The 23576-nt window shown below is 45.9% G+C and overlaps 1 protein-coding gene across 3 annotated transcripts in view; it reads right to left on the bottom strand.

Annotated features, from left to right (window-relative positions):
- CFAP20 (cilia and flagella associated protein 20) overlaps positions 1–23576 on the bottom strand; it is a 476007-nt gene that overhangs the window by 344040 nt on the left and 108391 nt on the right. The window lies entirely within an intron of this gene.

Consider the following 23576-nt stretch of genomic DNA (forward strand, 5'->3'; position numbering starts at 1 on the left):
GACTGGTAGATCTATAGATTGGTTAATATTGGTTTGAGATGCAACCTTGGGGAGAAAGGAAGGGTTAGTTCTTAACGATACACTGTCCTTATGAAAAACCAAATAAGGTGAACGAATGCAGAGAGCTTGAATTCGAAACCCTTCTTGCAGAAGTGACAGCCAGTAAAATATAGTTTTCCACGCCAATAACTTCAAAGAACATGAAGCAGACGGTTCAAGGGAGGTAGTATCAAGGATGCCAACATTAAGTTTAGATCCCATTGGAGGAGGATGCTTTATAGGTGGTTTTAGGAGAAAAACTCCTCTCAAAAAGGCCTTGCATAATCTATGAGACATAATGTTATTGTCATGCAAGCCAACATGATACTTGGAAATAGCAGCCAGTTGTACTTTGACTGTAGATGGCGAGGATCCTGAATGAAAAACCTCCACCAGGAAATCTAAAACAGAATGTATGGGAGCAGTAAAAGGATCAATATTTCTGGAGTTTGCCCAAATCGAAAAACGCCACTTGCTAGCATAAATAGTCCTAGTGGACGACTTCAAAGAAGACACTAAAATGTCTCTGACCGAGTCAGAAATCATTGGTAGCCTGGCTAGGGAAGGAAGTGGAGCAACCAAGCAGTGAGGTTGAGAGAATGAATGGCCCGGTGCTGCTGACCCGACTGGTGGATCAAAAGATCCAGAACTGGGTCCAGATGCCAGGGCTGCACCAGAAGGTGACGATGCAGAGACGGAAACCAAATTTGTCTAGGCCAATATGGAGCAATGAGGATCAATTTGGCTCTCAAAACGGTGGCTTTCTGAATGACTTGTGGAATCAAGGGAAAGGGAGGAAAAGCATAAAGAAGTCCCCGAGGCCAATCCTGGGTTAGAGAGTCTCTCAGGGCTTGACCTGGAAGGGGAAATAGAGTGAAATAGTCTGGGCACTTGTTGTTTTGAGGGTAGCTTAAAAGATCGCAACAAGGAGTGCCCCACTTCAGAAAAATCTGATCCACTACAGATTGATTGAGAGACCACCGTGAGGCATCAGAATAGATCTGCTCAGCCTGTCCGCCAATAGGTTGGACCTGCCGGGATGTGCGTTGCTATCAGAAACCGCTGAGAAGAGATCGCCCATTGCCAAAGTCTGAGAGCTTCTCGACATAACGGATAGGACCTGGTTCCGCCCTGTTTGTTGATGTACCAGACCACGGACATGTTGTCCGCCTGTACTGCAATAGTCCCCGTGGGAAGAAAGTCGCCGAGGGCTTGCAACGTTAAAAGCACTGCTCTCATCTCCAGGACATTTATGTGCAGATGATATTCTGTGGGTTGCCACGTCCCGTGGACCATCCTGCCCTGATAATGCCCCCCCCACCCGATCAGAGAGGCATCCGTAGTGACTGTGGCAACTGGAGGAGGGGGAATAAAGGGTCGGCCCTGATGAAGAAGAGGGGAAGATATCCACCAGCCCAGATGAGCCCTGCACGACTGTGTGACTAAGATTTCGTGTCTCATCGGAAGATTGTGGTATGACCACTGCGTGAATAACATCCACTGCAGGAGACGATGTGGAAGCGAGCCAGTGGTAGAAGAACAATGGCCGCAGCCATAAGACCTAGAACCTTTAGGACAAATCTGGCTTTGATCTTGTTGCTTTGTAACAGAAGCCGAACAAATTTTTGGATGTCCAGAATTCTTTGATCTGTTAGTCTGGCTAACATTTTGACGGCGTTTAATTCTGCGCCTATAAAGGTGATAGATTGGCAAGGCAGCAGAGAAGATTTTTCGAAATTTACTGAAATTCCCAATTTCCTGCAAAGCTGTAGGGTGTAGTCTCTGGACTGAAGAAGCTGACACTTGGTGGTGGCGGAGAAGAGCCAGTCGTCCAAATAAGGAAACACCTGGAATCCTAGACGTCTCAGGTGAGCTGTGACCACTGCCATGCATTTGGTAAACACTCTGGGGCTGAAGTGAGGCCAAAGGGCAGTGCTCTGAATTGGTAATGACTGGTCCCTAGCCGAAAGCGGAGAAACCTTCTGGAGCGTCTGTGAATCTTTATGTGATAGTACGCATCCTGAAGGTCTATAGAGTACATCCAGTTGTCCTTGCCCAGAAAGGGCAGAATGGACTGAAGCGTGACCATCCGGAATCTTGCCTTCTTGACAAATCTGTTCAGATTGCTCAGGTCTAATATTGGTCTCCAATCTCCCGTCCTTTTGGGGACCAAAAGAATCTTGAGTAGACGCGGATCCTACTTGGTCTGTCAGCACTGTCTGGACGGCTCATTTTTCTAGGAGTTTTGAAACCTCCTGTTCTGCCAAATCCCTTTGACCGGGTGAGATGTCTGGAAGGGATTGAAGAGGTGGAAACCTTTCAAGGGGATCTTGTAACCCTCGGATATAATCGACTGTACCCACTTCTCTTGGGATAGGGATTGCCAGGCTACCGGGTACAGTGAAATCCTTCCCGACTGCCTCCAAGGGTGGACAGTCGGGCAACACCAGGGATGTTGAAAAGGCTTCTCAGGAAGAGACTCCCTGTTGCCCTGGTTCTGAGGACCCCCTGCCTCTAGGGCGTCTATTATTGTTACCCCTCTGCCTCTGGGGGTAAACTGACCACGTGTGTCCGTGTAGCTCCTTGGGCTTTACGGAACCACATCTTCCCCTTCTGACCCTTGGGATATGGTCTAGAAGGAGTGGAAAATTGGACTCCAACGGCAGAAAGAGTTTTACCGTCCTGCTCACACCTGGTCAAGGTATCCTTCACCTGAGGTCCGAACAAAGCTGAACCATCAAAGGGGGTATTAGTGAAGGACGCCTTAAAGGGGTCCGCAAAATTACAGCCGCATCCAGGCTTGGCGCCTAAGAGCAACTCCTGTGCCTGCGCCCTGCTCGCTCCATCGGCCGCATAAGATATGAGCCGCATGGAGGAGTTAGATATGGAATTCAGGATAGCAAGCTGTGAGGCAATCTTTTCCTGAGCCCCAGCAGCAGAAGGATCCTGGACTACTTCACCCAGTTCTTTGAGAATATCTCGTTGAAGCCTGGTGAAGTGACAAAGATAATTCAGCTAACGATAGCAAAAGTCGCTGAAGAAAACATCCGCTTTCCATACCTGTCCATGGTCCTAGAATCCTTGTTAGGAGGATGGACAGGTACTGAAGGATCCGCCAGTTCCTTCTTAGTGGCCGCCACCACCATAGCATCCACAGAGACACCTTTGGAAAGGAACTGTTTATCCAAGGGGCCGTAATGAATTTGGATGGTCTTCTGGGGACAGGTTCCACAGAATCTGGAGCCCACGCCTTCCGAGCCACTACCTGCATAAGTGGGTCGAAAGGCGGAGACACCCAGGAGGTGGAGGGTCGGGATCCAAAGCCTCCAGGTATACCAACTCATCCTCGGAGGGGTCAATGGAGGGCCAATTCCCCTCTGTTTGAGGAGCTCAAGGATGTCTGAAAAGGAGACATCCTCAGAGGGGACCGTGGGAACCCTCCGACTCATCTAAGTCGGTATCAGATGTAGTAGACTCAGGGGAGTCTGTGCGTTTCTACACGTCCTCTTCGAGGGGTTCCCCTGCAGGATCAGGAGAAACCTCGAAGAGGAGGAAATTCCCAGTGGGGAAACCTGGGGCGATGGATCCCTGGGCCTGTGAGCAAGAGGTTGGCAAGAGGCATCTGCAGGCACTGAAGAGGGAGGAGCTAGAGGGATGGACCGTTTACCAGGCTCAGAGGCCAGCACACTCCTCATCACCTCAAAGGCTCCTCCCGGGAGGCCGGAACACACCGCCGAAGAAACAGGAATGGCCGGCTCCAAAGAGAGAGAAGGCTCGAGGCCGATGTCGGCGCTGAGCTTACAAAGCCAAGCCCGAGAGGAGAGCGGGTCGGACAAGGGTCCGATGCCACTAGCCCCTCGAGCCGACAGTGGAAACCGACGACCGGATCCCTCCAAGGAAGGTCTCAAGGAGGAGATCGAGCCGAGGACGGAGCCGAAGGATGTATCGGCTCCGCATCAAACAGTCGCTGTCCCGAAGCTCCGGCCCAAACTCCGTGTGGAGTCGGAGGAGGAAGTTCAAGGATTGGGACTATAGCCAAGTCTGTTGAGACGGGCTATGGAGCATTTGGGCCAGTGCCTGAGACTTCAACAGCCTGCTTACCACCCTCTAAATCGTGGTCAGATAGCCTGGAAGATCTCAAGATCGGCTCCGATGGCTCCGCTCCGACAAAAGAGGAGACCCCGGAGCCGAGTGGATACTCAGTATAGAAGGGGACCGAGATCTCTTACGGTCGGCCATCGGAGCCGAAGTCCCTTGAACTCCAGATGGAGCCGAGGATATCTCGCCCGATGCTGGATAAAGTGTCGGTTCCAGCCGAGCCGACAAGGCCACTAGTCAGGGTATCGGAGCCGGTCGGCGAACCCACTACTTGAACAGAAGATGTATCGGCTCCAGCCGAGCCATGTCGGCTCCGACGGAGCCGGAGCCACCGAGGAGGCTTGGACACTGTAGCCTGAGCTCGTGGCTTAGAGGTTTTCCTGACCCTAATTTAGAGGAGAACCTTCTGGCTTAAGTAAGCCTCGGAGGATGAGCTTATTCCTCCTTTCCTGCAGGACTCTCTGGCTAAAAGCATGACACAAAGCACAGGAGTCCTGCAGGTGCAAAGGCCCCAAGCAATAAACACAAGAAGTGTGACCGTCTGTCAGAGACATTTTCTGACAGCACTGGTCACACTTCTTGAAGCCTGAGACCTTGCCTTCCTTTGACATCCTAGGAGGATGGAAACACAAACAATCCCAACAATCACACAAATTAATCCCTTACACAAACACACAGGAAGGGAATAACGAATGGGGAATTAGGCCTGACTAAAAAAACTTTAAAGATTATAAAAAGTTTGAAAACAAGGGAATAGGGTGGGCTGTAACTAACTACAGACTAAACTAACACTAAAAGGGAAAAATAAACCCCTAACTAATCTTTTTCTTATTTCACAAAGAAAAAACTTACATCAGCTGGCAAAGGAGACCTCTTTCGCTAAGCGGCAAACGAGATCTGAGGTAGTTCCGCCTTGCATCATGGGATATAGGGTTGCCTCAAGCTGGTAAAAGGAGTTCTCAAGCTAAAGCAGTGCGAGTGGCCGAGGATCGGCTCCGAACCCATCCAGCAAGAATGAAGGCGAGATTGACAACTTAACATTCAACGTTAACGATGAACGTCCAATGTGTGCAGAATATATTCCCCTTTATTGGAATAATTAGGAGAAAATACTGGTAGATGAATACATTGATTGAGCTTCACTGGTAAAGCCATTTTAGGTATGAAGGATGGATCTGGTTTTAGAGACACTCTGTCCTTATGGAAAATTAAGTAGGGCAGCTTGACAGTAAGAGCTTGCAACTCTGAAACTCTTTGCCGAAGTTATAGCCACTAAAAAGGCAGCTTCTAGGAAAGAAATTTAATATCACATGAAGCTTCTGGTTCAAAGGGTGGTTTTGTCAAAGCCTGCAGGACCAAACTCAAATCCCATGGGGGAGAAGTGTTTTTAACAGGAGGCCGTAATAGAAAAAACCCTTTTAAAAAGGCATCACAGAGGCACGCAGAAAAAGTAGAATTGCCACAAAGATTAAAATTCGAAATCGCTGCCAACTGTGCCTTGAAAGTGGAAAAACTAGCCCCTTCCTTAAAGAGAGAGATCAAAAAGAAAAGTTTGGGAATAGGGGCAGAGAAGGGGTCTAAATTCCCATTCTTCACCCAAACCGAAAACCTCTTCCATTTACTAGAATAAACTTTCCTAGTAGAGGACCTCTGGGAAGCAAGAATAATCTCTTTTATGGGTGAAGCTAGCCTGGACCAAAATCACTGGAAGTGGACATACCATGCTGTCAGACATAGGGTCTGAAGGCTCGGAAGCGGCAGGAGAGAAGGATGAGATAGCAGATCCAAAAATGGATCAAGCTCTCTGGGTAGATGCCTCAAATGAGACCATGGGAGGGGGAACCACACCTGCCGAGGCTAAAAGGGGCAATGAGGATCAGTTGACTCTTGAGGCATCTGGCTTTCTGAAGTATTCTGGGAATTAGAGGTAACGGAGGAAAGGAATACAGGAGACCCGGAGGCCAATCGTGGGTGAGCGTGTCCCTGGGGGATCAATGCAAAGAAGTTGCTGCATTTGTGGTTGAGAGGAGATGCAAACAGATCACAGCTTGGATAACCTCACCGACAGAAGATCTGTTGAGCCACCACTGGATTCAGGGACCACTCGTGAGGAGTCAATATAGCCCTGCTCAATTTGTCCACCAACACGTTAGATGCTCCGGGAATGTGTGTTGCAACGAGAAAGCAAACTGTGGCCATCATCCACTCCCAGACCCCAATGGCCTGTGAACGAATCCACCATGAAAGATGCTTGTAACACACCGAGGTGAGACGAATGGGAAAGGATAGGGGTTGCCACAGTGCTGACCACTGAGCTGCAAGGGTCCACTAAAGGACCATCATATGGTACCAAGCCATCAGTAACAAATAAATGGCAGCCGCCATCAATCCTAGAGCCCTGAGAATGAGTGAGGCCGTAGAACAGGTTAGCCCTAGCAAGGTCCAAACTTGGTCGTGAATAAGCGACACCCGAAGAGGTAAGTTTGCGACCGTAGAGGTGGTATCAAACAGAGTGGCTATGTACTCCAGTTTTTGAGTTGGAATCAAAGAGGATTTTGCTATGTTCACTGTAATACTGGGCAGATGGAACAGGGAAAGTACGGTGTGAATATTGTCCAGTAGTTGATCCCTTGTAGAGGCAGTCAGTAGCCAATCATCCAAACAGGGAAAAACTTGGATTCCCTGCAGTCAGAGATGAGCTGCTACCACCGCCCTGCATTTGGTGAACACCTGGGGGGCTGAGGTGCAACCAAAATGCAGGGCCCAGAACTGAAAATGATAAACTCCCAAGTGAAAGCAAAGAAAACTCCGGGACCATCGATCAATTTTTATATATGGTAGTATGCATCCTGGAGGTCCACTGAGCACATCCAGTCGTTGCTGTGCAAGAGAGGCACAATCGACTGCACAGTGACCATCCGAAACTTCAACTTCTGCACAAACTGGTTCATGCGACTGAGATCCAAACTAGAACGTAGGTCCCCTGTTTTCTTTGGAACTAAAAAGAAGCGGGAATAAGTTCCGGATCCTCTCTGTCTTGCGAGAACCTGTTGGATGTCTCTTTTCTGAAGAAGGCTTACAACCTCCTGTTGGGCTGCCTCTTCCTGATCGAATCAGAAGAGAACTGAATTTTGGGGGCATTTCCAAAAAGGGAATGCAATAACCCCTGGATACAACTGCTAGCACCCACTGAACATTTGTAACACTTACCAAGGCAAGCAGGTGCAGCAATAACGGACCCTCGACTGCCTCCAGGGACGGACAGACAGGCAACGCCTCAGGGACGCTGCAAAGGTTTCTCTTGGAAGGGTTTCCTGGAACCTTCGCTTTGCGGGCCTCCTCTGCCCCTGGGATGACATCTACCATTGAAACCTCTTCCCCGTCCCCTGGAAGAGGAATCCTCCTGAAGATCTTGAAAGGGAGACTGTGCCTTCCTGAACCACATTTTCTTACTCCCCTTCTGGGTCTTGGAAAAGGACCTCAGAGGGACAGAAACTTGATCCCAACGGCTGACAAGGTCTTCCCTTCCTGTTCACTGCAGGTCAAAGTCTCTAACAGTGGAACCAAAGAGTGTGGAACCATCAAAGGGGGCGTTAACAAAAGACATTTTGAAGGCCTCTGTAAACCCGCTCAAACGGAGCCAAGCATGATGCCTAACTGCTATACCAGAGCCCGCCACCTGTGAGGTCCCTTCCGCAGCATTGGAAATTAGCCTCATGGATGAATTCGCAACTGAATGAAGGGTTGACAGCTTTGGAGAAACTGCCTTGAATTCCTCCTCAGACATGGACCCAGAGAGGGAAGTAGATAGTTCCTTTATCAAATCCCTCTGGAGACTGGTGAAATGTGCAAGATAATTTAATGCTCACAGGCTTAAAGCAGCCAAGGCGAACACCCGCTTTCCAAATCTGTCCAAAGCCCTCGATTCATGATTGGGCAGACAGAAGAACTCTGCTCTGCCAATTACTTTTTGGTGGCAGCGGCCACCACAAAAGCATCAACCGGCACAGCTTTGGACCAAAAGGTTCTATTTGATGGAGGGCTCAGAAACTTGTCCGCTTTCTTGGGCACTGGCTCCACGGTATCTGGCTCCTTCCAAGCCCTGCTTGCCACAAGATCAGTGAGAGGTTAAGCAGGGGGGACACCCAGGAGGCAGATGGCCCCATACCGAAAGCCTTCAGAAATACGGCTTCCTCCAAGGACGGGGATTGGGTAGACCAACTACCTTTGGCCTTGAGGATCTCGAGTATGTCTCCGAGACATCCTCAGGCGGAGATCTCGGGGACCAGTCCCCCTCATCAGCACTCATCCTCAGTAAGGGACTCCGTAGTGGAGTCAAGATGTCTCCTCTTACAAGTCCTCTTCCTGGGAACTTCCTCCACCGGGGCTGGCAGGGAAGACTCAGAAGAGGTGCACAAGCCACTCAGATACTGGGGCTGGGTAGGATGAGAGTGCGTGGGAGAGGCAACTCTGATAGCAGAGAAAGATCTTTTGGCAGCCCGGAAAGCAAGAGGACTAGAAGAGGTTCCATCCCCCTCTCCCACCAATACAACCCTAGCGGAAGAGAAGGTGGACCCCCCACCACTCCACCAGACAGCAAAGGACCGGGACTGTCGAAGGCCGAGGCGCCCAGAGGAAGAGACCGGTCTGAAAAGCCCGGGCCCGAATCCAACCCTATAGACCCCGGCTCATCAGGCCTGACCGCCGAATGGTCTGTTCCGGGGGGGACAGGGACAAGAATAATACCAGCCACCAATCTCATCAGGAAAGGACCCAAACTGAGCCCCAGAGCTCCCCTAGCCTCCGGTCCACTCAACAGTCCCTGAGAATCCAAGTCACTGGTCGGATGAGGAGCAATTGAAGGGGGAGTGGGAGATTGGATTCCCGACCTGTGGGCCAGAGAAGCCAGAAGCCCCAACTCCATCTGAGCTTTCAGAAAGGCCTGTATCATCCTGTCCATATCCATTGGGAGGGTCGCGCCTGGAGCCAGAGTGTCGTCTCTTGCATTCCCTAAAACGACACCTACCCAGAGAAGACAATACCTGCTTTGAAGATAATGGATCCAAAGGGAGATCTTCCACTACAATCTGCTCCAGCACGACTCTCAGATCTGACCTAATCAGAACCAAACTCTGCAAAGGATCCAAAATACTACTTCTCGAATCCCTCCAATTCGAAAGGGTCGGATCTGTAGGTACGGTGCCCGCCCACCCTTGGATCCAAAGGTCTGGAGTCAAAATCCTTGGATCCGGGAGAGGAAACCGAAGGTACTGGATCCGAGGGCTTCGGGTCCGAACCATTGGATCCAGGAGTGTACTCCCTGGACAATCTGGGACCCGAAGATCTCTGATCCGAAACTGTCCTGGCTGGAGCCGGATCGGAAGACCTAGGCTCCGACAGCCTGGGACACTTGGTCAGGGCCTCCTACACAGAAAGCTTCTTTCTAGTCCCAGAAGAGCCCGCCTTGGCCGGGGAACCAGTGACCAAGGGGCCTCCTTTGACCAAGCCTTTAATAAGGAGCTTGTTACGACAGTTGACCAAAGCCCTCGGGTTGAAAGTGGCACAAATCCCTCATTCCACCTTGAAGTGGTCACTGCCGAGACAGTAGAGGCACTCCTCGTGCGAGTCAGAAATAGGCATTTCCGCCCACACGAAGAGCACCTTTTAAAGCCCAAAGGTTTATCTGATATAACCGAACCAGGAAACAAAGTAAAAAAACAAGCCACAGTCTGAAAACCCGATAAAACTATCCGAAACACTCAAGCACATAGAACAACTTAAATCTACTAACACTACTTACACACCACAGTAACTAGGCCGAAACACACAACCCCAAGAAAGGGACAAGAAAAGGTAAGAATTGACTGGGAGGGGATATCCAAGAAGGGATACTACCTACTAACTCTACAACTCAGAAAAACACAAGAAAATTAAGAAACCTTTCAAACAAACACTTATACGAAGAGGAGCCGAGCAATCTGCGTCTGACTGACTGAGCGGCCAACAAGATCTGTGGGAATGTAGGGCAGCACGGCATTATGGGAGGGGAGGAGCTTGAGCAAAGCTGTGTTCTGAGTATGCCAGCTTGGATCTGATATCGGATCCAAGATCCTTATGTGAGGAATGGTAACAAGCTCTGATGTTATCTAGACATCTGTATTGTTCATTTTCATTCTTCCTCACCACTGGGTCTAGGATCAGATCCTCAGATCCGACTCAGATGCATTATTCAAGACTTCTGATCCATGCCTCATGCTCCTCCCTTTACCCATAACCCCTTGGGGCATCCAATTCCTCAGATCGAATTTGTTGCATTAACAGTCATACGTCCAACCTCAACAGCCTAGAGATTCCAGAAGCAAAGGTAGTACCATGTTTCCTGAAGAAGCTCAAACCAGGAACCAGAGGATTCCTGTGTTACCTAGGAAATATTCTAGGAGCACTGGAAGGGGGAAGGATGGGGGAGGTGAGGAAGAATGAAAATGGACAACACAGATGCCAAGTTATGGCAAGTACGTAACTTAAATCTGATGTTGTCCTTTTCATTCTTCCTCACTACTGGGTCAGAGCCCCCAGCTACATTAACTCTTGGGTGGCTTTCATGGAAGGATATGCTGGAGCACCACTGAACCAAAGGATATTCTGCTTCTAGGAGATAATGCCCAGTGTGTAATGCGTAACAAAAGTATGTACCATGGACCAAGTGGCTGCAGCACAAATGTCATCAACTGAAGATCTGGAAGAAAAAGCAGCTGAATTTGACATGGCTCTAGTAGAATGGTCTCAAAGTAGACAAGGAAACACAACCTGTAACCCATTTAGCTAGGATGATCTTTGAAACCGCTTGTCCCAGGCGAATGGAGGAAAAGGACACAAAAAGCTAATTAGATTTCCTGTGTTTTGTTCTGTGAAGATAAAAACATAACTGCCAATTAACCAAGAAGGTGTAGTATATATTCACCTTTGTTAGAAAAATTAGGAAAAAATACTGGAAGTTGAATGGAATGGTTAAAGTTGGCTACCTTGGGCATAAAGGTACAACTGGTTCATAAGGAAACTCTGTCTTTATACACGAGGATATGAGGAGATTTCACTGATAATGCCTGCAATTCAGAAAATTCTTTTAGCTGATGTAATAGCTACCGATAGAATAGTTTTCCAAGACAGAAACTTCAAATCACAAATGCTTGCCATTTCAAAAGGTTTTTGAGTCAAACCTTGCTGCACTCAGGTGAGATCCTAAGATGAAGAAGGTTCTTTTATGGGAGATCTTAGAAAAAACAAACCTCCCATTTACACAGTTTGGTAGTAGACAAGGAAAGAGGTTAATTTCCTACATGAAAATTATATGCAGCTGCTAACTGTAAGTTAATGGTAGAAAAGTTGGTTCCTAGCTTGAAAAGATGAGCAATAAAAAGTAGTACAGCTGGGACAGAAGCTGAAAAAAGGGTCAATGTTCTGTTTGCAAGTCCATAGAGAAAATCATTTCCGCTTCCTCTTGTACACCTTTTTTTTGGGGGGGGGATTTCTGGGAAGCCAAAACAACATTGTGGACTGGGGAGGCAAGCCTGGACTGTCTACCAATTACTGGAGAAGCCATGTGGTCAGTTGGAGGGTGTGGAGATTGGGGAGCTGATGTTCTGACAGGTGAAACGGGAGATCCCGAGTGGGCTCAGAATCTATGGAGGATACTTGCAATGAGACCAAAGAAAGGGGAACCACATCTGACAAGGCCAAAAGGGGGCAATGAGGATGACTGAGCTTTTCAACCTGTTTGCTTTCTGAAGAAATCGCAGGATCAAGGTCGAGGATAAGCATAGAGAAGACTCTGGGGCCTACCGTGGACTACAGCATCCCTCGGTGACTCCCCCGGGGGGGAGGGGTCAGAGAAGTAACTGCTGTACTTACTGTTGAGGAGAGAGGCAAATCAAACAGATCACAGCAAGGCTGGCCCCAACTGCTGAGAATCATGTTTGCTACCAACTGAATGAGGGACCACTTGTGAGTAATCAGAATGGACCTGCTGAGTCTGACAATACGTTGGTTTACCCCGGTATACGCACTGCAACCAGAAAGTGGTCTGATGAGATTGCCCATTCCCAGACCCTCATGGTCTATCTACGCAACGGGTAATAATGAGTTCCTCCTTGTTTATGTACCAGACTACTGACATGTCTGTATGTACAGCAACTGTCCCCAGAGGGAGAATGTCCTAAAAGGCTTGCAATGATAGGAGGACTGCTCTCATCTCTAGGACAATGATATGCAACTTGGTCTCCAAGGGGGACCACATGCCTTGGACCATCTTTCCCTTGTAATGCCCCCCAACCCAAATGGGAAGCATCTGTGGTCACCATGGCTACTGGAGGAGGAAGAAAGAATGGCCTGCTCAAGCACAGATCCTGTGATTGAATCCACCACTGGACAGAACGTTTGCAGACTGGAGTGAGCTTTATAGGCAGAGATGGAGGCTGATAAAGTATTGACCATTGTACTGCCAAAGTCCACTAGAGTATTCCCATGAAGAAAATGGCTAGAGGGGACTAGAAATATTGCCACTGGCAGAGCATAGTACCTGTAACACCAACCTCACAGGAGAAGGGTGGGATAGTAAGTCTCATAATTGATTTCTTAAGGAAATGATCCATTGTGTGTCAGACGAAATACCAGTATGTGTAGCATATCCAGTTGGGCTCCTATAAACTCGTTTCTGCATTGGAGCTAGTTTGGATTTTGCAAGATTTATGATTCCCAAGAAGTTTGAGATATGCAGTAAATAATCTCTGGCCTGAATTAGTTGATGCCTGGTTGGAGCAGTAAGGAGCCAACAATCTAGGTATGGAAACACCTGGAATCCTCTGAGCCTCAAGAGACTGCCATGCATTTGGGGAACACCCCGGGTCTGTGGTAAGCCCAAATGGCAGTGCTCTGAACTGGTAATGCCAGAAGTGCAGAAATCTCCTGGAGCACCTGTCTATTTTTGTGTGATAGTATATGTCCTATAGATCGATGGAGCACATCCAATTGTTCTTGCTCAAGAGGCAGAATGGACTGGACCATAACCATTCAGAATTCAGAACTTGGACTTCTTTCCATACAGATTTAGCTAAAAGTGTAAATTCTAAACTCCACTAAACTACAAATGCTAATTTTTTAAATTCTTATTTTCTAAACACTATCTATATAGAAACTACAGCCTGAAACACTACAATTCGAAAGCAGACACACACTGAAAAAAAATTGCAATATAAAATTCTCTGAAAAGGGAGGAGCAAACAAGATAACTATATAAAACAAAGGAATAAAACAAAAAAATCACCAGAAGGTGAAAAAATTAATTTAGGTTAATATTCTCTAATGGGACGCAGGATTTTCTGTCCGACTAGAATGGCGGCAAACAAGATCTGAAGAGTTGTGGATGCAGTAGGGGGTTATGGGTAAAGGGAAGAGCATAAGGCACAGGTCAGAAGTCTTGAATAATGCAGCAGAGTCAGACCCGAGGATCAGATCCTAGACCCAGTGGTGTGGAAGAATGAAAAGGACAAAATCAGATCCAATGTTGCTCCCATTTCTAAAAACAGTACCAGCCCCCTCCAAGACACTCTTTAAAGCAGGTTTAGACAGTTGAGAAACCTTGGAAACAATCTCTTTCATACAGTATTTCTGCTCCACAGGTAATGATATAGTGAGCTCATGTAAACTATACATACACTTCAACACTAACTTCCACAAAAAACACTGGTAATTAAGCACATTAAAAGCTACCGCGCCTGATGAAAATAACTTTTCCCAGAGATTCCAGCAACTTGCCTAGTTTATCTTGAGGGACTGGGTTAGGTGAAACCAGTCTTTTTTACTGGAAGAAAAGGTCACTGTGGACAAGGAGGTTGGAGGCCAGACATGGAGAAAGCACCTTGAACTTCTTAAACACTGTTTTTAGGCAGAGACTCAAGCAGCAGAAGAGAACTACAAGCTTTCTTAAAAACATCCTCCAGCTCTGGGGCCAATGGAGGTAAGGTTGCCACATCCAGGACCTCATCCTCCAAAAGACCATATACCCTGCTGACCTCGGGGCCAGCCAGAGATTGCTCCCAGTCGAGTAAATCCACAAATCTAGCTAGCATTCTTCAGGAAAAACGCCCGTTTGAGTTTCTGAACTGGTTTGTCCTCAAAGGAAATTGACAGATCAGACACTGGCACTTCTGGAACCTCAAATTCCTGATCCCCTTCAAAATCAGTATTCTTGAGTGGGTGAACAGGGGCAGAAGTGCTAGCATTTTTCATAACCTTGGATTGCACCCTGTAGTCAATGGCCAGAATGGATCTAGCCATACGCACTAGTTCATATGAAATCAGTGAGGAAACTGTTGTCTTATAACTTGGTGGGTTTTCTGTCTTTTTCTGCATGCACTACACTAGTGGGGGACTTCCCAGGAGGTAGACATAACACTGGTAACAGATTCTGCACCCAGACCTCCTTTGTACCTAAAGAGTTTGGTTCTTCCATACCTGAACTAAGCAATGGTACAGTTTTGGAGGACTTGTCTGACCTTCCTGTTATGCACAGTTGTAGTACTAACACCACACCAGGGGACCTGAAAGAGGTGAGTGGTCCACTAGCTTGGCCAAAGTTACTACAGAGTCACAAGCCATAGGCTGAGGCATAGTTCTCAACTTGCTTCTATGTTTCTTAGGTTCACAATGAGTAAATGGGAGGGGCACCAAATCAGAGTCCATCACGTCACAGGACAAAAAAACTAGCCAGAGCAACAGTCAACTCAGTGAAAAACAGAAAACCTCACTATTCTCCCTCTAATTAGCAATCTGGAGTACAGGACTACTGTTCAGAATACTGCAATAAATAAAATTACAGTTTCAGTAAGGATATAAAACTCAAAAGGGCTTCTTATCTGAGCTCAGCAACTGAAGAGATGCAGAATAAGAAGCAGTCTTCCAAGAGGCCCTTCTCTTATTATGGCTTTTAAAAAATTGAAAGGGTCCTGTCTGTGGGTTTGTAAGGCAGTCCCCTGTACTGCCAGGTGACTCGTCCATCACATCCACAGACAGGAAATAGGAGGGACTCTGAGCTTTGGTCGACTAGCAGAGGAAGGGTAGTAGGGCACTACTACCCACATACAAACAAGGCAGTAGGTTTATTAAACACCGGCATTATTAATTTATCAAAAAAAAAAATGGAGCTGGGTTCTGAAGGTAAAGCCTGAGATGGATACAAAATAGGAGGAACAAAATTATTTCAACTATAGAGAGTTGTTGTCCCAAGTAATTCATGGGACTTTCTATAAGGCACCGGGGTCCAAACAGAGATGATAAAAGTCAGCAAGTAAGAGGGAGTAGTATTTTTGGAACTAAATTCATAATCAAGTCTTGGCAAGAACCTTCCCGATGTGGATACTTTTTTTTTTTTTTTACAAAATCTCACAAAGTCGACATGGATACAGAGAGTGGATTTTATGTACCATATATCATGGACAGAAGCAGGTTAAAAAAATAAAAGACAGCTGGGTGCACAAGTCCCAGGATAAAAAGTGACCAATCTTGCTAGGCGTACTGGTGCCAGGAAAGGAAAAAAACAGAGTAGAATCCTCAAGACATGAAAACATTCCTACAATGGGGTTAGGCCAGGCTCAGGCAGAAGGATGGCCCTTCAGAGTAGAAGGAGCAGTAGCCCACAAAAACAGACAGCCCAAAAAACAGCCATAAAGATGAGAGTGGACTACTGAGTATAAGAAAGAAATTATGTATTACTACTATTATGCAAGAAGCCCAGAAACTCCAGCATGAAGATATTCAAGATGATTAGGGGAGAAATTAGAAGAAAAATGCTTGCAAGAAAAACTAGTAAAAGCTTCACATGCAAATCTGAGTTTATTAATACAACAGATCCATTGGGGGGGGGGGGGGAGTTATGCACCAACCACAATGCTCCTTCTGTGTCATACATTTTCATTCTTCCTCAACCTGTGGGTTCGGATCTGAACTTCAGATCCAACTCAGCTGCTTTTATGGCTTAGGATCAGACTCTCGATCCTCCCTTACCCATAATGCTCCTGTCCTCCAGATTACCTCAGATAGAGTTTGCTGCAGCTGTATATGCATAATACATATACGTATATATATATATATATATATATATATATATATATATATATAGAAAATTATCATAAATGATAAGAAGAAAAAAAAATCAAAAGCTCAAAATTAACAGTGGTTCCTGAAACACCTCTGTAAGTCTTCCCAGAAAGGACAGGGGACGGAGGCGGGGAAAGGTTTAGGACGAATGAAAATGGACAACACACATGGAACGTTACGGTGAGTACCTAACTATCTGATTGTGTCATTTTCATTCATTCCTCAACCTGTGTGAAAGAGTCCCCAGCTACATATCTCTTGGGTGGCCTTCCTCTCATGGAAGGATATTCGAGTACCGCAGAGCCAAAGGATGTTCTACTTCTGGATACAATATCCAACTTGTAATGTGTAACAAAGTTATGAGTATTTGACCAGGAGGCAGCAGCACAAACATCAACAGATAGACCAAAAAGCTGCTGAGGCAGACACTGACCTAGTAGAATGTGCTTTAACATGTCCAGATGGCGTAATACATTCTGCAGAGTAAACCTAAGAAATGCAATCTGTAATCCATTTAGCTAAGGTTATCCTGACTAGGAGTGGGTTCTTTGATCGGAGATCTTAGAAAAAAAGGTACCTCTGAGAAAGGCCTTACACAATTTGTGAGAAGACCAAAAAAAATTTTGACCTATATGGTAACTGGATATGGCTGCTAACTGTACCTTGACAGTGGAGTAGCTTGCGCCACTCTGAAAAACTGAAGCAAGGAAGTCGAGAACTGCTGGAATGGGAGCGGTAAAAGGATCCATTTGTTTTTGGTGAGCCCAAATGGAGAATCTTTTCCACTTGCTCTTGTAAATCTTTCTGGTGGAAACTTTATGTGAGCCTACCAAGACCTCTTTTAACTTTATTTTATTTAACATTTGTTTACCAGGAAAGTCTGACTGGGACAGAGTCCATTTTCAGCAGAGGCCCATTGAAAAACACTCCAGCTGGACAGGAATACCTGAAATGTCTAGCCATCATTGGAACTGGCTGCATCTTATATACCCCTGGCGCTCTGCCATCAGGGAAGAGGCGGCAGCAACTGACGCCAGACCAGGACTTTGGAATTCAGGCCGATTGCGGGTAGCCTGCCAGCAGGATAACAAGTGTAATAACTGCAACAGTGAAAGACTATGAACATCTGGAGAAACCATGCAGTCAATTTTGAGGCCTGTCAAATCTGGATGAGTTTGTCCTGAAAGGTGAGAAAGGAAATCTGGACTTGGGTCCAGCATCCAGGAAGGACGTATCAAGTGAGACCAAAGGAAGGGGAACCGAACCTGTTAAGGCCAGAAAGGTGTAATGAGGATCACTCTGCTCTTCAACCTCTGTGCCTAACGGAGAAATTTGGGGATGAGAGGTAGAGGGGGATAAGCGTAAAGGAGACAGGACAGCCAAACATGGATTAGAGCGTCTCTCGATGAGTGTCCCTTAAGAGGGATCAGGACAAAGAACATGCTGCATATGTTGTTGGAAGGTGATGCTAAGAGGTCACAGCAAGGCTTACCCCATTTGAGGAAGATCAAGTTTGCCACAGACTGATTTAGTGACTTCTAGTGAGGCATCAAAAGGGTTCTGCTGAGCCTGTCCACCAGAATGTTGGATTTTTCTAGATTGTGCATTGCTATTAGAAAGTGGTTGGAGGAGATCACCCAATGCCAAACTCTCACTGCTTCTCGACAAAAGATGGGCAAGATCTGGTTCTCCCGGTTTGTTGATGTACTAAACTATGCACATCTGCCTGAACTGCAATAGTCTCGAGGGAGAAAGCTCTGTAAGGCTTCTAACGCTAGAAGCACTGCTCTCATCTCTAGAATACCGATATGCAGATTGATCTCCTGTGTCGACCACGTGCCTTGAACAACTCATTCCAAGTAATACCCCCCACCCCAACCGGTTTTACATCCATGGTCAATGTGGCGATTGGGGGAGGAAGAATAAGCTGACGTCCTTTGATGCTCCTAAAGTGAAGCTACCAAGACGGAGTCTTTGCACACTCAAAATAGCCTGACAGGATGATTCAGTGGATAGCTATGTAGGGAGCAGTGTACTACTAGAATCCACTGAAGAATCCTCATGTGTAGGCAAACTATAGGAACCAACGTTATGGTGGCACCCATCAAACCTAGTGCTTTGAAAACTAATTCTACAAGTGGCGAAGGAATGGCTAAGATTTTGTCCAATATGTAAATCAGGACAGAATTCTGTTTGAAGGTAACAAGGGCGAGGCAGTGGAGTGCATCTCTAATCATTTGGACAGGCTGTAGTAGAGACTTTAGATTTTTGTGATTCCCAGAGTATTAGCTAGGTGAAGCGGATAATCCCCGGCTTGGAGAAGCAGATGCCTAATCGATACTTTCGGGAGCCATTCATCCAGGTAAGGAAACATTCTTAATCCGAGCAGTCTCAGGTGAGCTGCTACTACTACCATGCATCTGGTGAACACCCTGGGGGCTGTGGTGAGACCAAAGGGCAGAGCTCTGAACTGGTAACGACTGGCTCCCACCCAGAAGTGGAGAAATCCTTGAGAACGCCTGTTCATTCTGATGTGATAATACACGTCTTGAAGATCTACTGAGCACATCAGTAGTCGTTTTGGAGGAGAGGTAGAATAAACTAAACTGTACCGTGATCATCAGGTCCTCTGTCTTTTTTGGCACTAAAAAGAACTTTGAGTAGATTCCAGATCCTGTTTGGTCTGGTCAGACCTTATGGATGACTTGTCTAGCAGCTTTACAATGTCCTGTGCTGCTGACTCCTCAGAGTGGAACATTGGGAGATTTTTCTTTGGAACAGGAGTTTTGAAAAAGGGAATGCAATATCCTCTAGATATGTTCCTTTGCACCTAATGGTAGTTTGTAATGGCTAGCCATGCATTTAGGTGCAAGGATAGGCACCCCCCGACTGCCTTCCCGAAATCCTTAGTTCTGCAGACCTCCTCTGCCACATGGGCGGCGTCTACTGAAATTATTTCCCACTCTGCTTTAAGGGAAAACTCTCCCTGTGAAAAATGGAAAGGTCCTTGTGATTTCTTGAACCACATCTTCTTACCACCCCAGTGATTCCTGGAAAATGGTCTTTGAGGGTTAGAAAATCGGATTCCAAAGACAGACAAGGTTTTCCCCATCTTTTTCACATCGGGAGAGAATATCTTTCACGGATGGCCCAAAGAGTGACTATCCATCAAAGAAAGCACTGAAGGATGCCTTGAAAGGCTCCGCAAAGTCAATGTCTCATCCAGACATGTCTCCTTTTGGCAATGCCTGAACCGGAGGCCCTTGAGGAACCATCAGCAGTGTGCGAGGATTAACCTCATTGATGCATTCAAGATGGATTGTAGGGTAGCCATTCTAGAGGAAAAGGCATTCTGTTCCTTTGGAGATATGTACCCCAGGGAGGCATTAGGGCATTCACTTAGTAAGTCCCTCTTTAACCTAGTAAAGTGAGACAAGTAATTCAGAAATCACAGTGCAAAGGTCAATGATGCATACACTCACTTCACAAATCTGTCCAGAACCCTAGACTCCCTGTTAGGGGGATGGACAGTGGAGCTCTGTTCAGCTAGCTCCTTCTTTGTGGCTGCCATAATCACCATGGTATCTACAGGGATACCTTTTGCGCAATATTGTTTACCTAATGGAGCACGGAGGATTTTGTCAGCTCTTTTTGGTATGGGCTCCATGGTGTCTGGCTCCTTCCATGCCATGAGGGGGAGTAGATCTGTGAGGTCATCCACAGCAGGAGTCACCCAAGATGTAGATGGGCCAGACCCGAAGGCTTCCAGAAACACAGACTCCTCGGAGGAAGGGCTTTGGGTAGATCAACCACCTCCTTTGGTGTAGGATTTCAAGAAGTTCTCTGAAGGAGACATCGTCAAATGAAGATCTTGGGGACCATTCCTCTTCAAAGTCTGTGTCTCCTTGTCAAGGATTCTTGAGGGGAATCTAGGTGCCTCCACTTACAGTCTCTTTCGAGGGACCTCCTCATTTGGATGTTCCAGGGAGGTATCGGAAAAGAGGGGGAGCTCCTCAGAAGCTCATAGGATCTGGCTACCCCTGAGGTGGAGGATGAGCAGGCACAGGGGCAAAAGTCAGCATAGGTGCAGAATCCTAAGGAGGTAGAGTCGAAGTAGTTCTCGGTTGGGTGAACACTCTCCACCACTTTGAATGCATAAGGACCCAGAGAAGTCAGCAACGATCTATCCTGAACTGTAGCTCTTGGAACAGACAACTCCAGACCCTCACGGATCCCATGCCCCGAAGGGGGAGTTGGAGCAGAGCTGTCGAGCACAGAGGCTCAAGACAATAAGAGCAACAACAGACTAAAACCAGAAAAACAAAAAAATACAAAAAAACACGGACTTGACAGACAGAAGTTTAATTAAAAAATAAACAAATATCACAAAAAATCAGATATTAGATAAGTGCTTTTGTTTGGCGCCTGCCAAACTTTTTCAAACAATTATCACATCACTTCCTGTAAACTAAATAGTGTTTATCAGTGATGTAAGCAATTAGAAGTTCAAACTATTAAAGAAACAGCACGTCACGCTTAAAATAAAACAATTTTCTGTATCGAACAAATGGCAAGTAGGTAATAAATAAATGTGTGTATAGGAAAACAACGTACTATATACACCCGTGTTCAAACCCTTATGTACAAAATATGTGTATATAAAATTAGTTGGTATAAATCACTTATGTCAAATTAATACATTTGGTAATTTTGATTTTGTTCTTATGCAAACAAAATTAATGTACATGCGCAAAGAAGAACTAAAACAAAACAAAGAAGTACGTATATGAAGTATATATATATAACTTTGTTAATAAGCCTTTTTATCAAACTAAAGCAATCACTAACTCAAATTTCCTTCTACTGCAACAGTTCTTAGTATGAATACAAAAAAGCATACAATATATGCTAAATGTTACTTTTACTTTTAGGTTGCGCTTGGTATACTCATCACTAGGAAGAGTGGTGTGGTTCGTCGTCTGACATAAGACGAAATAGTAAAACACCAGCATGAGTATGACATTGGTATAATAGTAATAGTAATAATGGTGTGCATATGATTATTATATAAATAAAACCTAAACACCGTAACCATATGAAAAGTGTATATAAAAATGTATTGTGTTAAAAATTAATTATCAACATAAATAAACTAGTTTTTAACAGTATAAATAAATAAATAATGAGGGAAAGTGATGGCTCCTAACACTTCAGAGTTGAGAACATCCCTCAGATTCAATGCTGAAAATCTGGCTCAGGGCTCAAGTCATGCTCCAACACAGTCTATCAGTTCAGAGAAGTCATCGGACCAGAGGATGGAAGGGCCATGGGATCTGATGTATCAACTCTGGTTACCTCTGGATCAGAGGTCTCAGAAACAGGAGGTCAGATCGGAGGAGGAGTAATCAAAGGCACAAAGGTAGGATGGTGACTCACTGATCCGGTGGAGGACACAGCAGGCAAAAACCACATCTGTATCCGAGTCATGAGGAATCTCCTTATCATCCTATCCACCTCCGCTTCAGAAAGCCTCTTGGAAGATCTAACAGAGGATGATGTAGATGGAGGTCTGGAAGACTTCTCGGGGTCCCTGAAGAAAAGAGACCTCAAGGTTGGAGATATGACCTCCAGGGAGGAACTAGGACATTGGCACAGAGTAGGTGACAAAAATAACTGTCTGATCTGAAAGCTTTAGATCAGACAGTTTTAAAGTCTTGGATGATGGCTCAGAAGTGGCTCTTTTCGGAGACCAGGCAGGAGAGTGTTTTCTGTGCTCCCTGGGCTCCTTATGATTTTTTGTAGGGGGAGTCCCTGATTCTTTAGATGATCCAGAACCACCCTGTAAAATTAAGATGTAATGGCGGTCAACAAGTGCTCAGGCATTGAAACCCACACAAATTTCACAATCCAAATGATTAGGACCTAAGCAGTAAACGCACTCCCTGTGGCCATCAGACTGAGAAATCTTGTGCATTTTTTTGAACCCCACACCATGATAAAGAACTAAACTCTGAAAGGAGAGAGACTGACCAGATGGTATATAAAGCTCTATATAGATAAACGAAGATATCGAAAATAACAAAAAAGGTCCTAGAAGGGTAAGTAAGGGTGATGGACAGAGGACAAAAATATTACAATTTAGCTTTAAGCTCACTCACTCAGAGGTACGAGAGAAGAAAATCTCAAGTTGCTTGAAGCATGGCAAACGTGATTTGAGGTAATCTGGAGGAAAGGGGCATTATGGGTAAGGGAGGAGCTCAAGAGTCCGATCCTAAGCTATAAAAGCATCAGTCAGATCAGAGGTTTGGCTACAAGTCCACAGGTTGAGGAACAAATGAAAATCACAATATCAGGTTATACAGACCAAGAAACTTTACACCATTTGGAAAAAGAAGCAACAGAGTGCAAAAATAAAGAACAAAACCTAGAGATGTTTGAAAGCCATATAAAAGAAAAGTACAGTTTTGTACCTACCATAAATGTAGATGTCCGATAGATATGCATCTGCAGTCATAACATATGGTTTGTCTGCTCTCAGCAGCCCTCGCCCGGCCCGGGTCCCAAGTCTGGGTCTCACCGCCGCTGATGTCGCACACCCACTTGGTCATTATGGCTCAACAGGGTATAAACGCTACGCATCAGTGTTTCTTTTTTTCAGTGTTGGTGCCAGTGCCCTTAGCAAGGTGCTAAATTTGGGATCAAATAATAGCAGCAACAAAAGCAAATACAAAATATAAACAAATACACTATAAATAATACATAATAATAGCTGAAAGAGGGTAAAAGAGGGCTGAAAGCAGGAGGGTAAGCACCCAAGAAGGTTGGTTGCAGATGACACCCATCTGCATACTCATCATTTGCATACATCAAAGGTACACTATGTCCTGGTACTGTACTATGTGTCATAACATATGGGTAGAATACCATAGTGCAAAAACTGGGGGAGGCTAGCAATAAAGGGGAGGAGGCACTAAGATAAGGGTGGTTGCAAATTAAGATCGGGATTGGGGTTGTGTAGCTGCACGCTCTGTAATGCTAAATGTGTATAACGGAGCTCCAAGTATGCTTCTCAAATGTGGTGCAGCTCGTAGGGGATGCCTCTGTAGTGGCTGTAGAAAGCTTCGTGGCCTAGCTGTAGTGAGTGTGTCTTTCCATGAAAGAGTGACAAAATCGAATGCAGTTTGAAATCCATTTGAAAATGAATGTTTTGAAATTGTTTTTCTAAATTGTTTGTTGCATGCTTTTCTTTTCTGGTTTCAGAAGTTCCTCTGGCATTAGTTCTGTGGTCG

This window comes from Protopterus annectens, chromosome 8.part0 (genome assembly GCF_019279795.1).
Source record: "Protopterus annectens isolate FY-2018-M chromosome 8.part0, PAN1.0, whole genome shotgun sequence".
In the NCBI taxonomy this organism is placed as follows: Eukaryota; Metazoa; Chordata; order Ceratodontiformes; family Protopteridae; genus Protopterus; species Protopterus annectens.